Here is a 12,861-nt window from a genome sequence, read left to right as displayed (position 1 = left end):
CTCCATCACCCAGGCTCAATTCCATAGGAACTTTGCCGCCTGGCCTGGCCCAGCTTCTTGTGTAGACGGAGAGTATAGCAAAGCCCTGGCACTGGCTAATGCCGGGGGCAGAGGTGGGGGAGACTGCCGTGGAAGAGAAGAGAAGGTGGGGTGCCATGGCTGACATGCGTTCGCTCTCAATCCTGGTTGCCAGGGGACAGCTGGAGGAAGGCGGCTGCCCTTCTTGGCTGCCTGCCTTCTTGGGGGCTTCTGCTCGACTGCCTAAGGAGGCCCACTCGGGTCTGATCCAGTGGCTAGGTTCTGCTGTTCCTCCTGTCCTGCGTGGCCATCGCACTCCGATACTCTAACTCGTGAAGTTGGGGAGGAAAGCAGCCAAGTTGCTTCCTTTTGGCCTCGCAAAACTCACACAAGATTGCTGGCGGGGAGGGGGGGGGCTGAAAGAGAACCCTAGGCCCTAATCATCCCCTGCCTTGAGTGGCCATTCGGAGCCCCACGGCCAAGGTCCCTGGTGGGGGAAGAACGTTTAGTTGCCCCCTCCCTCCCCATCATAAAGAACTCAAGGAGCAGCAGCAACATTCGGCAGCCAAGCAGGAGAAACCAGCAAGCTGGGCTTAAATGCTCATATATAATGGATAGGGGCTAGATATTTGGGCTCTACCTGCACAGACATTGATGCAAACATGAAATCCACTGTGCAGATGTCAGGATGAGCATGCTGTGAAGGGCAGAACAGGCCAGTATGATCCTGTCACCATTTTTCTTTGCAAATATTGTAAGTCTTGAACAAATGTCGAAGCTTAATACATTTCGTTATGTTGCAGTAACAGGCTAAAAGATTACAGTATGTGGTCCGTGCAGAATGTCTAGTGTTTGAACCATTCTAATATTCCTGGGTTTTTTTTCAGTAGGTGAAAAAACTACTGGAGGGTTGGAGGGTTGAATCCTTGATTCTTCATTTCTGCTCAGTATAATAATGTTGTTTGATTAAAGATACTTTCAATGAGATTATTACTTTTTTATTTCACAGGTCTGGACTATGTTTACTCAGGGGTTGGTTTCCTTCATAACCAGACAAATCTTAACTAGGTTTCTTTCTTGTCCTTTTCAGGATGTATGTTTGTATCCCTTGGGGGGGCTTTGAAGGGTCCTGTCGGGACGCCCTGTCCAGCCCCCCCTTCCCTGCTTAGGAACCAGAGGTGGCCTCTAAGGGGGGGGGTCCTGGTTGCCCTTCAGGAGGGGCTGCTCAACACTCTCCCAAACAAGAACAACAACCAACATGGGCCTTCCTTCCCCCCCCCACGCCCGAGTGTCCTCCTCTGAGGAAAGGCTCCCTTTCTCCCTCAGCGTGCCTAGGGTGGCCTCCCTAAATGCCTGCCTGCCCTTAAAACACACCTGGGGGGGCGCCCTGGCACTGGGCAGCTTCCCCCCCCCCGAGGATGAGGAGGACATGCAGACGACGGTTGCCCTTCCTCTTTCCCCTCAGGACCGCCATCATCTCTGACTCCTGCCCAAAACCTCAGCCCACAGTCAAGTTTTTCAAGGGGGAATTTCCTCCTTTTTTTTATGCCACCAAGGGCGGGGGGGGGAGAGGGGGCAGGGGTGGCCAGGTGACGCGGGTCTCTCTCTCTCTCTCTCTCTCTCTCTCAGAGTCCTCCTCCCCCCCGCCCGCCCGCCAAGCCTCAGGCAGCTGCTGACTCCTCCCCTCCAGCCCTCTCATAGGTTCATGCAAATCAGCTGATGAGTATGACCCTGAGGCCCATGGGAAATAGCCACTCTTAGGGTCACTGGAGGTCTGTTTTGACTTATTGGTTCACAATAACAACAAAAACATGAAGAAACAAGAGAGGAGATTCCCTCACTTGCTTCCTTTGTGCCCCTGAAAACACTCACCATGCCTTGAGGGTCACCCGCCCTGCCTCAGGCCCTGCCATGGGCTCCCTCCTTGTCATGAACCCCTGGGGCCTTCTGGTGTGAAGGGGAGGGGCTCCTCTATGTAAGGGGCAAGGAAGGGCAACGACTGAGAGTTAGGATGCTTGCTTTGTCCAGGAGGGCATTTTGAACAGGAATAGGGTGCTTTGGAAGGGATGCAGAGCCCTACCAGGGTGAGGGTGGAGGCTGAGAAGTGATTATCCAGGTGGCCCAGTTCTTTCTTTCTTTCTTTCCTTTTTCTTTTATAGATATTGAAAAAGAGGGGCTGATGACGGTCAGGCCTCTGCAGCAGCCTAAGGGAAGGAAGGGGCAGATGGGATGCTTTTGAGGGCCTCAGAGCTGGAGGATGGCCATCCCCCCACCTCAAAAGGCTTGGTATCCCCCAGGGCTCTGCTTAGCAAGTAGGTGGTGGTGGGGGGAATGGCTTTGCCTTTAGCCTGTCTTTAGGCCATTTGGCTGTTTCTCCCCCCCCCCTTGTCCTTGCAACTGCCTCCTCAGGTAGGTAAGGCTGATAAAAGGGTTTCCCTCCCTCCAGGTGACCCAGTGGACCCCAGTGGAATTTGAACCCAGGTCTCCAAGGCCTAGTGATGGTTTTATGAAATAGAGCTCTGGAGGGATGGAGAGCACGCATGTCTTCAGCCCACCTTCTTTAAAAGAGACTGAATGGATAGGTACGTGCAGAATGAGACCTTTCTTTAAAAACATCATGGTGGAGCCAGACATAAAATAAGGGTGACTCAAATTATTCATGATGAGTTTTAACACCCATTGAGTTCAGTCAGTCTGCTCTACGGGTAAAGAAGCCTGAGTCCAATCTGCTGTTTTTTATATACAAAGCACATACCTATCCATTCAGTCTCTTTGGATGCTAGTCTCTGCTGTCCAATCTATGTGCGCAGTAGTCTGCCCTGCCCCCCTCCCCAAATGCTTTTCATTGCCGGAATGTGAATGAGCATTTAAGCCCACATAGTGGTGTAACTGGAAGTGGTGGATAGTGGCTAATTAACAAGTCCCTTATTGAATTTCCTGGTAAAGTGCCAGTTTTGTCACTCAACACATTCCTAATTCAATCAAAGACTTATTAATTAGTGCCTGTTTTCTGCTGTGAGGTACTACAGTGAACTTAAGCAACATAAATATTCATTTGGGCCTATGTTTATTTTCCACAGTTTTCCTTACTGCCAATATAAAGCATGTTCTTAAGGAACGATTAAATAATGGCTTTAATTTTTTCATAGGTAGTAAACTTGGAAGCAAAACAAGACCTACCAGTTTTAAGATTTTAAAAAAAGGCTATGAGTGTTTCCTTAGATATTACAATAACAGCGTAATTTTACTTCTACTCACTTGCTGGATTTGCATGGAATAGGAAGGATTCTGAAGAACTGTCAAAATAGGAAAGCCCCTTTGGTTTAGTTGATGGAGTGATCAGTTAAGACTCAGAAGACCTGGATTTGAATCCCTCCTCAGCTGTGAAACTCACTGTATGGGTAGGCCTCGGTAAAACCACTTCTTAAACAACTCTCATGCTTCAAACCCCCTATTAGGATTGCAGTTTATTAGGTGCAGTTTGGCAGTACATCATATCATAGTAGTGTATCCAAACCATTTCCTCCAGCTTTGCTACTCACTGTTAGCAAAAAGTGTTAAACAAAGCAGGAACTTTGCTTACTGTTGGTTTCTTGCTTCGAACCAAGCCATGTATTACAAACTCTCAGCCTATTTTGGTTTGCAATTCTGGCCAGTGATGAAAAGAGCAGGCCAAGATTTCCAATTCAACTATATTAAAGAAACTGTTCCTGATTGCACTAGCAGAATCTAGTGGATGCATAGTTGGGATGGAACAAAACTGAAGTGAAAATATTGGAAGCAGCATTTTGTGGTTTATCTGTCTATGAGTAAGTGGCTACTAACTTGCATGAGATAGCACTGCATGTTTCCCCCTTATTATTAAAAGTGTAGGGCATATACCTGAAATGTGCTATCTGTCTTTGTTACACATAGTGGCAGAGGAAAAATGTAGCTGGCCTTTGCAGTATAGGATAGAAGCAGGTACATGTTAGATTTTCAGTGTTCTCCGACTTTTAGAGTAATAAATGAAGCATTTTTTACAATGGATCTGCAAGACATCTAGTATATTTTGTTGTCATTTATTTTTTGTTGGCTTAGTATTTAGATAAAGCGTTGCAGAGGGATGAGAAAGAGGAAACTTTAAAAAAAGCTTTGACTGCTGGAAACTTGCCTGCCGTTGAAGAACTCTTACATTCAGGTAAGATAAGTGGATTGTGTTTTTAAATTATCAATACACATACTTAATTTTTAAAATGTTGCTAAGATGTTCAAGTCTTTACTGTAAGATGGATCTGCATTTTTAATATAGACAAATAATAATGTAATATCTTCTTTATGTAAGTTCAAGGTTTTGTGAATTGGTACTGGACTTTTTGATGGGGACGTGGTGGCGCTGCAGGTTAAACCACAGAAGCCTGTGCTTTAGGGTCAGAAGACTAGCCGTCGTAAGATCGAATCCACACAAAGGAGGGAGCCCCCGTCGCTTGTCCCAGCTCCCGCCAACCTAGCAGTTCGAAAGCATGCAAAATGCGAGTAGATAAATAGGTACCACTGCGGTGGGAAGGTAAGGGCGTTCCATGCCTAGACGCGTTGGCCACGTGACCACGGAAATGGTCTTCGGACAAATGCTAGCTCTATGGGTTGGAAACGGAGATGAGCACCACCCCCTAGAGTCGGATACGACTGGACAAATTGTCAAGGGGAACCTTGACCTTTACATTACTGGACTTTTTGCCTCCTTTTCACCAACAACAGTTTATTTTTAAGTCTCCTTCTGAATATCTTACTACAGACTGCTTCTCTGAACAGCTGAATGAGTCCTGTACAAAGTGAATAAAAAAGGGGTTTTTTTTGCTTAAATCAGATTTTTAAATGTTTTACTATTAAAATGCTTTTTGTTTAAAAGCTTTAAATGATGGTAACTTTAATTCAAAATGTCTATTATGGAACCGGGATTGTAAATTACAATTCTGCATTATAAAGCAATTTAGGCTGTCAGGCTTTAAAAAAAGTTTTCTAAATAGAATTCAAAGTTCTTTCTTTGGGAATCACAATTTTGTCCAGTCCCATAGACTTTTTTACAGTTTTTGGGGGGTTAATTTTTCTGTCTTCCCTGTTATTCAGTCTAGTAGATACAATTAGAAAAATGTGCAGTCCTTTTTGCTTCTCAACATAAAATATTATTGGAAATTCTGGAAAATCCAAGATCATGTTCAGTAAATTCTCCAAGTGATGCGGATTTCTTCAGAATGGCAACCCGCTGGCTGCCCTGCTGCTTAATGCACAGACACGTCATTCCATGTGAGTGGACCTGATACAAGAAATATAAGTGAGCAGAGGATCGTTGAAGGGGGAGCGCGTCTGAACCGCCCAGAGTAGACTTATGTCTAGATGGGAGGCATATAAGTTTAATAAATAAATAGATGAACAGGGAGATTGTGAGAAATAAATATTGTGAAAGACATGTATTAAAGTTATAGCAAGATAAAAATATTTTTGAGGTGATATCACAGTTAAACCAAGTCTTTTCAAATAGTGATTTAAATTGTAATTTATGTCACTTTAATCAATTTGTTTTATATCAAATTTTTCTGTAGTTCCAGAACGACATAACATCTCAGGTGGTCTAGTGGATATTTGAATGCAGGTCTCCAGAGTCTGTGATGAGATGGGTTTTTGAGTTAAAATCTTTTAAAGGCATATGGGTTTTGTAATTATGAAGTGAGCCAGAGAGGTTCCATTTTGTTTCTTTGTATATAGTATCTGTGCTATGCTGACAAGTTGTTTTCTAGGCGAGCAGAGAGAATGTTATTCTGAAGGCCTGAGAAAGGACTCTGTGTGATTAGATAGATGGGAATTGTTGTGACTCTTTGATAAACCACAGAAAACCCAAATAACATCTGGTGCGTATGGGAAGGAAGTCATGTGATGTAACAGGACTGCTTGCCTAGTAACGAACTCTGATTGGATGACATCGTGGGAAGGTGCGATGAGCCCTTGCCAGTTACTCTTGAAAAAGGAACTTTTAGCCTATGGACATTGTCTTTCCAAGACCGACCTTTCAGTCATTCGTGACCTACTCTTCAGCCATTTGGGACTGGTGGCCTACCTACATGGACTGGTTTCTATGCTTTGCTGGATTACTTTTGGACTTATGGGATTTTTCCTAAGGACTGTGCATGGACTATTTTCTATGGACTGTTCTATGGAATATTCTTTATGGACTTCTTTTCTTGGAATACTCCATATGGACTATGCTCTTGTAATTTTGTAAGGACTATGGTATATTTACTGGATTTTTCTTTTCTAAGGACTATGGGACATATAATGGATTTTTACTTTTGTTAAGGGATTTTTATTCTATAGGATCACTGAGGACTATAGCCTTTTTATAACCTACATGGATTATTTTATTTTTACTAATGATTTCTTGTTCTGGAACTGTTTTGATTCTTTTTAATGTCTTTTTGTATTTTTAATAAGGTTTTGGAATTCTTTTATATTTTTCATGTTTTCTTTGCCTCACTACATCTGTGTAACTAAACAGCACAATGCTAGTTTATTTGTCTTGGTTTAATTTGGCTCTGATACTTAGTAACATGCTTATTCCTTAATAAAATAAAGATTATAAAACTCAATTGGTTTTCTGAACAGTACACTTGTCATAGGGTCATCTGAGAGTGCTGCCTCGGCCTAGCTTACTTAGAGTCCTGTCAGTGGTGCAAGTTAAGTCTAAGGACTACAAAGCCCACTTGACCTTTTCACAATAATATCTGAGAGTACCAGGGTGTTCTTATGTGGGCAGACCTGCGAGAAGGAGTGTTGTATCAAGGCTAGCTGAATTTGGACTCTTTCAGCTCATTTTAGCATGTGCAGACTCCTGATTGCTCTCTGTCCAAGCTTACACGTGTGTTTTCGAACCCGTGTTTGCGACAGAGTCCAAGTCCAAAGCTCTTTGTCCTGTAACCTGCTGGCTCTAACTATATCCTAGGAGATACATTTGGAATGATATCTGCCACTGTTACATCTGGAATTTTATATCCAAGACGCTGCAGTGCTCATATCTGGAAAGCCAGGGGTCTGGCAGTAGCCTCAAACAGAGCTATTATTATGGCTTCTGGAAGTTCTAACATGACGTCTTTCGCTGCAGATATTTTCAGAGTTTCACAATGTGTTCTGCTGCCACTGCTAGAAGTGTGGAGGTACACAGCTATTTGTAGAGTCCTTTGTAAAGTGTTTTTTTTTTTTTTTGCTATGTGTGCTGAAGAAAGGTCATGGGAGCCTGACCTTCATAGTCCTCTGCCTCACTCGAAAGCTGTTTCTTTCTGCTGTCATTGCTGATATTTCCTGGGGAAGCTGTATACTGTCCAGGGTTCTGAAAGGACACACTACGACATACGGATCCTTGTTTGATTAAATGCATGCAATCTTTCATATGAAAATATTACAGGTGCAAGCGTAGAAGCTAACTTGAAGTTTGGAAGGGCTCCCCTGACGTCTGCTGCAAATGTGGGACTCGTGCGTCTTCTTCTGGGCAGAGGCGCAAATGCAAGCTTTGATAAGGGCAAGAGATAGCAGCTGAAGTCTTGTCGCAGGTGTTTATTTCTGATGTAAGCCTTACCTTAGAAGTCAATAAAATAGTCCATTAAAAGGGAAACACAAACGAGAAGAAGAAACTTATTTTCATATACCTAAGCCTGTTTGGTTTAAAATGTGACAAAAGTGCACTGTTTGGGGTCAGGTGGGAGTCCTTTTGTTCTTGATTTTGAGGGGAATGTTATAGCTGCAGAACTTTTAACTAAAAGACCCCTTTCCATGTCTGCGGGTGTTGGATTTGTTCATTTGTTTTAGAAGCTGCTGCAAAGATGGAGAATTGGAAGGTGGAAGGGCTGTTAGATGCTTGGTTCTTTTCTTTTTAAAAAATTAGGTGTTGTCCTTTCCTAGTGCCTTTTTTTCTGTGTTTTCTTACATCCTTCTGTTATAAGGTGTCTCCCATCACTCCAGTTGGAAATGGAGCATGGGAAGACGGGGCTGTGCTTCTTTCCCCCGCCCCGCCCCGCCCCAGGCGCCTGGCTGAGAGTGCTGGCCACTTCGTGTCCCTCTGTGTGTGTGTGTGTGTGTGTGTCCATGGCTGTCCCACAGATGCTGTACGCCAGCGCCTCTGCCTTCAGGAGCCCTTTTATTTTTCAACCAAATGGGGACTTTCGGGTGTCCTGCACCATCTGAAACGGTATTCTTGGGGCTTGTCTAAAGGCACTTGTCACCTGTCTTGCCCGTGGGGTTGAGGATCTGGCAACGTATCAAGCATCACCCGATATATATTTGTACATACACACACACACACAGAGAGAGAGAGAGAGAGAGAGAGAGAGAGAAAGGGGTCCCTCCCTTGTCTGGGGAGCCTCTCCGCTGCAGCCCATCTCCACGCAGGGACCCAGCATGCTGTACCCCCCCTCCCCTCCCCGATTTGCTGAGAGGGGAAGAGAAACAAACCTCTGTGGCTTAAAAGCATAGGATACAGTTGTGAGGGCGTCTGTGCATGTGTGGGTGAAAGGCAAAGGGAGAAACGGGGGGGGGGAGTCATGTGCCAATGAGAACATACATTTGTGATTTGTGTGGCCGCCTAAGCCCCGGCTGCCTCGCGCGCTGCTTCTCGATTTTCCTTGCCTGCTGCGTGAACTTGTGCACTCCTTTTCAGGCTTCTGTTTTCTGGAGCAGGTGAAAACTTGCAAGGACTGGAGGACTCTGCCAGGCAGTCTCCATAAATGCTGGACTGTCGTCTTCAGAACCTGGCGCTCCAGGCGCCTGCACACCAGCAGCGGGAAGAACGACAGCTCCCGCCATTGTCTGCAGATGACCACTGTGGGGTCCTTTGGGCAGAGGGTCACTGATGGAGGTGGCTGGTGCATGAAGCTCCGGAGGGACCTCTGGATGGTGACCGGCCGGCCCCACCGGTGCTGAATCCTTATCTCCTTGGCATGCTGCTCTAAGGCTTCCTTGACCTTCTCCCGGAGGAAGGGCAGCCTCGCTTCTGCCCATGCCAGGGCAGCTGCCCTTTCCGGCCGGAGGGAGGGCGCAGAGGCGGTTCTGGAGAGCATGCCCCCCCGGATCCCTCATGCAGTGGGGGCCCAGCCCCCAGAGGGACATCAGACGGTGGTGCTGCACGGCCAGCTCAATCCGCTCCCGATCCTCCCTCCACCCAAAGGCCAGGAGGCGCTGGCGGCCGGGTGGGATCACCTTCGGGAGGGGCTTCTTGGCACCACAGGATCTTGCCTTGTGCCAGGCAGACCAGAGACAGGAGGAGACGGCAGAGACCCTCGGACCCACCTGGAATCGGCCATGCCCAAGCCCAAGGAGGTAGGTGGTCCGCAGGAGCAGCAGAAATAAACACAGGGACCAAGAAAAAATAGTACCTGAAGTTGCTGCCCTCCTCTGATGGCATGACCGACCCAGCCTCCAACTTCCGTCAGGATCAGATCCCGACCGGCCGCCTGGGTCAGGCAAGACACGCCCACTATAAACCTCATTAAGAGTAAGTGCATTTAATAAAAAAAACAAGATGGTCAGGTTATTGATTACAACAGATGGGGGTGATATCAAATAGATGTTTTCAAAGCAGAGAGTGAAGAAAATGCAATTAGTTGTGATGGTTTCCCTTCGGAGGGAATTTTTTTCCCCCTGTTTAATACAGCTGGCCAACTATACATACAAGAAAATTTGATCATTAGTAACATTTTTATTTCAGGTACTGCTGCAGCTACAGAGAACAATGAATTCTTTAACAGCTAGTTTTATTCCAGATTGGTTTCTGTAACCCTAGGAAAAAAACACGCTAAGCAATTTTTAATAAATATGATGGAAAAGGCCGTCTTTACTTGAAGTTGAGATTGTAGCAAATACAGTAATTTATACGCACAAAGTTTATGTTAATTTTATACTGGCAGTAAAAAACAGACATATCTTATCAAAATCTAGTATCTGACATAAAAAACAAAACTCCGAAGGGAAACCATCACAATTAATTTTAAAATATAATTCTTGCTGAAATATTTCCATATGTTTATAGACTTGTTGTTGTTTAGTCATTCAGTGGTGTCCGACTCTTCGTGACCCCATGGACCAGAGCATGCCAGGCCCTCCTGTCTTCCAATGCCTCCCGGAGTTGGGTCAGATTCATGTTGGTCGCTTCGCAGACACTGTCCAGCCACCTCGTCCTCTGTCGTCCCCTTCTCCTCTTGCCTTCACATTTTCCTAACATCAATGTTTTTTCCAAGGACTCTTTTCTTCTCATGAGATGGCCAAAGTATTGGAGCCTCAGCTTCAGGATCTGTCCTTCCAGGGAGCACTCAGGGTTGATTTCCTTCAAAATGGATCGGTTTGATCTCCTTGCAGTCCAGGGGACTCTCAAGAGCCTCCTCCAGCACCTCTGTGGGCCTGCTCTAGTGGAATTCACTACACTAAGCAACAGGATTTCAACCTTTCTTAAGTTGAGGATTTTTTCTAGTATCTCCACAGTCGCAAAATAATTCAATTTTTAGAGATGAGAACACGAAGGGAGCTACTGCCCTCTGCTGACCAAGCGGCCAAACTGCCTCAAAACAGGTTTTCAAAGCCAAAGAAGTTGGAAGCATTTGCAATTAATTTTTTTAAAGATATGTTGTATGTAAATAAAGTGTTTTAATGTAATGTTATAAATTGGTTACTTTTACCATTTTATATCACTAATAATAATAATAATATTGTCTGTCAACATATCGACAGGCATATATTAAAAGTATGACCCATTGCATGTGTTTATTTATATGAGAGCTGTTAAGCTGGTGACATGACAGCCACGAACTTGGGTGGAAATGAGTTTTATACAGCAGATTTCGCACCCAGTGCTTTGGCCCTGATCAGCCGTCTGGGCACAGCATTTTGGACCAGGTTTCTGGACGGGTTTCACAGGCAGCCGTGCACAGGACGGTGCAAGGAACCAAGCAGGGCGCCACCAAGGCCTGCGGGCAGTGGGCTGAGCTTGCAGCACCCGCGCATGGTGGCCCATGGTCTGTGAGCCACAGCAGGATAAGCCAGGAGAGTGATGCTGCCTGATAGCATCCCACAGTCCCTTAAGAGCCGCCATAGCAGGAAGCCTCAGCAGGAAGACCTAGTGCCGGCCAGGAGAGAGGTTATCAATCAGCTGGCAGAGAAGCCATTTGGGCGGGGGGGGGGGGAGAGAGAAAGATCTCCTTCAGAGAATGCAAGGGATTTCACGTTGGAACCAATGAGGAGGAGAGGCATCAGATGGCAGAGACAACAAAAGAAATGGCATATTTGTCTGTTGTTGCTGGGAAAGAGGCAGGGTGTGTTCCTTCAGGTCAAATGAGGGAGCATAGAGCATTTCTAAAGAGGAATCAAAACGGCCCCTTCCAAGAGGCTCCTGTCCCACAGACACCCCCCCCCCCCGGTTCCTTTCAGGTCCACAAACCTATGAACAAAGGACAGCATTATTTACTTGAACTTCCCACAAGTTTTGATCAAAGTTGCTCACCAAAGACTCCTGAGCAAATTTGGTGCTGACGGGATGAGAGGAAAAGTCCGCTCAAAAGCTGGGGAAAAAGAGTTCAGAGGCCATGGCTGGGAGGGGTGTTTTTATTGTGTTCTTAAACAACGCACCATTGCGGGAGCAGGGTTCCAATCACCTTTTTAATGTCATTCATTCATTCATTCATTCATTCATTCATTGCATTTATACCCCGCCCATCTAGTCAATCGACTACTCTGGGCGGTTTGTGAAGAACAAGGTAAAACCTAGCCAAAAAAAAGAGAGGGAGAGTGTTCCTCTGCTCCCCTTGCAAAGAGGTGGCCTTGCCTGCCTGGTGCCTGAGTGGGAAGGGAGGGAACGGGGGGGGGGGGACACACCTCATCCAGGGCCTTTATGACATCCTCTGGAATGCCAGCGCAGGACGGGAGGGGGGGGCATTCCAGAGGGTGTCATAAAGGCCCTGAGGCTTGGCTGGAGTGGGGAGCTGGGCACAGTCCCCTTTGAGAGGCTTGGTGAGGAGGGGTGCCCCCCAGGACCGGACGATGCCAGGAGCCGAAGAGGAGGGCTGCGACTCCTGCCTTAAATGTTTGTGGCATTTTCGCAACTACCTGTTCTTCCTGTTTGCCTTCGTTGTCGGGTTCTTGTATGGCGGATTCCTGGTGGGTCCGAGGGTCCGTCTCTGGTCTCCCTGGCGCAAGGCAGGATCTCTGCTCTGCTTGTCCCAGAGCCCTCCCCCCCCCCCGGAGAGAAGGAGGAGAGCACTTACCCACCCCTGTTTTCCTCTTGCAGGTCAGAAGAGAGGCCATAATGGAAGAGAGGCACTACTGCGAATGCTCCAGGGACTCCGAGAGGAGCGCCACCCGTCGGAGGAGCCCCCGCTGAATCTGTTCCATCCCGTGCCAGCAGGTGTCTGAGGAGGAGGAGGCCTCCCTCCCTCCTTTCCTCCCTTCTTTCCTTCTTTCCCTGCCTGCCTCCTTCCCTTCCTCCCTTCTGGACGACCACAGTAAAAAAAGAGGCCCTGTCTTATTTCTGTACTCTCCCACCCACTTTCCACCCCAAAATCTGAATGCTCTATTAAAAAAAGGTTGCCTGAGGAATCTGGTGGGGTCGTGGTTCAATTGCAGGTTGAAATGTTTCGCTCCTCGTCCAAGTAGCGTCTTCGGTCTGAGGAGAGTTGGTAGGAGACCCCTGGATAGATCCTCCACCCTCCACCTTGGTTTCACTTCCCCCTGGTCTGAACAGGCTCTGTTAGAAGGGCAAAAGACTGGGGGGGGGGGGTGAGGGATAATGCCACTTCTGCAGCCCTTCTCAGCCCCTTGTCATGGGTCCTTGATGGC

At 46.6% G+C, this 12,861-nt stretch overlaps 2 long non-coding RNA genes across 2 annotated transcripts; both read left to right on the top strand.

The window, feature by feature from the left end:
- The first annotated feature begins 1,704 nt into the window (after window positions 1-1,704).
- Window positions 1,705-5,519, top strand: LOC140706110 (uncharacterized). Its single transcript, XR_012085845.2, has 3 exons — window positions 1,705-2,330; window positions 4,099-4,198; window positions 4,343-5,519. It is a non-coding gene; the product is annotated as an uncharacterized LOC140706110 (long non-coding RNA).
- Window positions 5,520-6,939: 1,420 nt separating this feature from the next.
- Window positions 6,940-12,621, top strand: LOC140706109 (uncharacterized). The gene is made up of 3 exons (XR_012085844.2): window positions 6,940-7,610; window positions 8,699-9,357; window positions 12,314-12,621. It is a non-coding gene; the product is annotated as an uncharacterized LOC140706109 (long non-coding RNA).
- The last annotated feature ends 240 nt before the right edge of the window (window positions 12,622-12,861 follow it).

This window comes from Pogona vitticeps, chromosome 3 (assembly GCF_051106095.1).
Source record: "Pogona vitticeps strain Pit_001003342236 chromosome 3, PviZW2.1, whole genome shotgun sequence".
NCBI lineage: Eukaryota > Metazoa > Chordata > Lepidosauria > Squamata > Agamidae > Pogona > Pogona vitticeps.
Note: the sequence above shows the minus strand (reverse complement) of the source record. Positions and strands in the feature narration are given on the sequence as shown.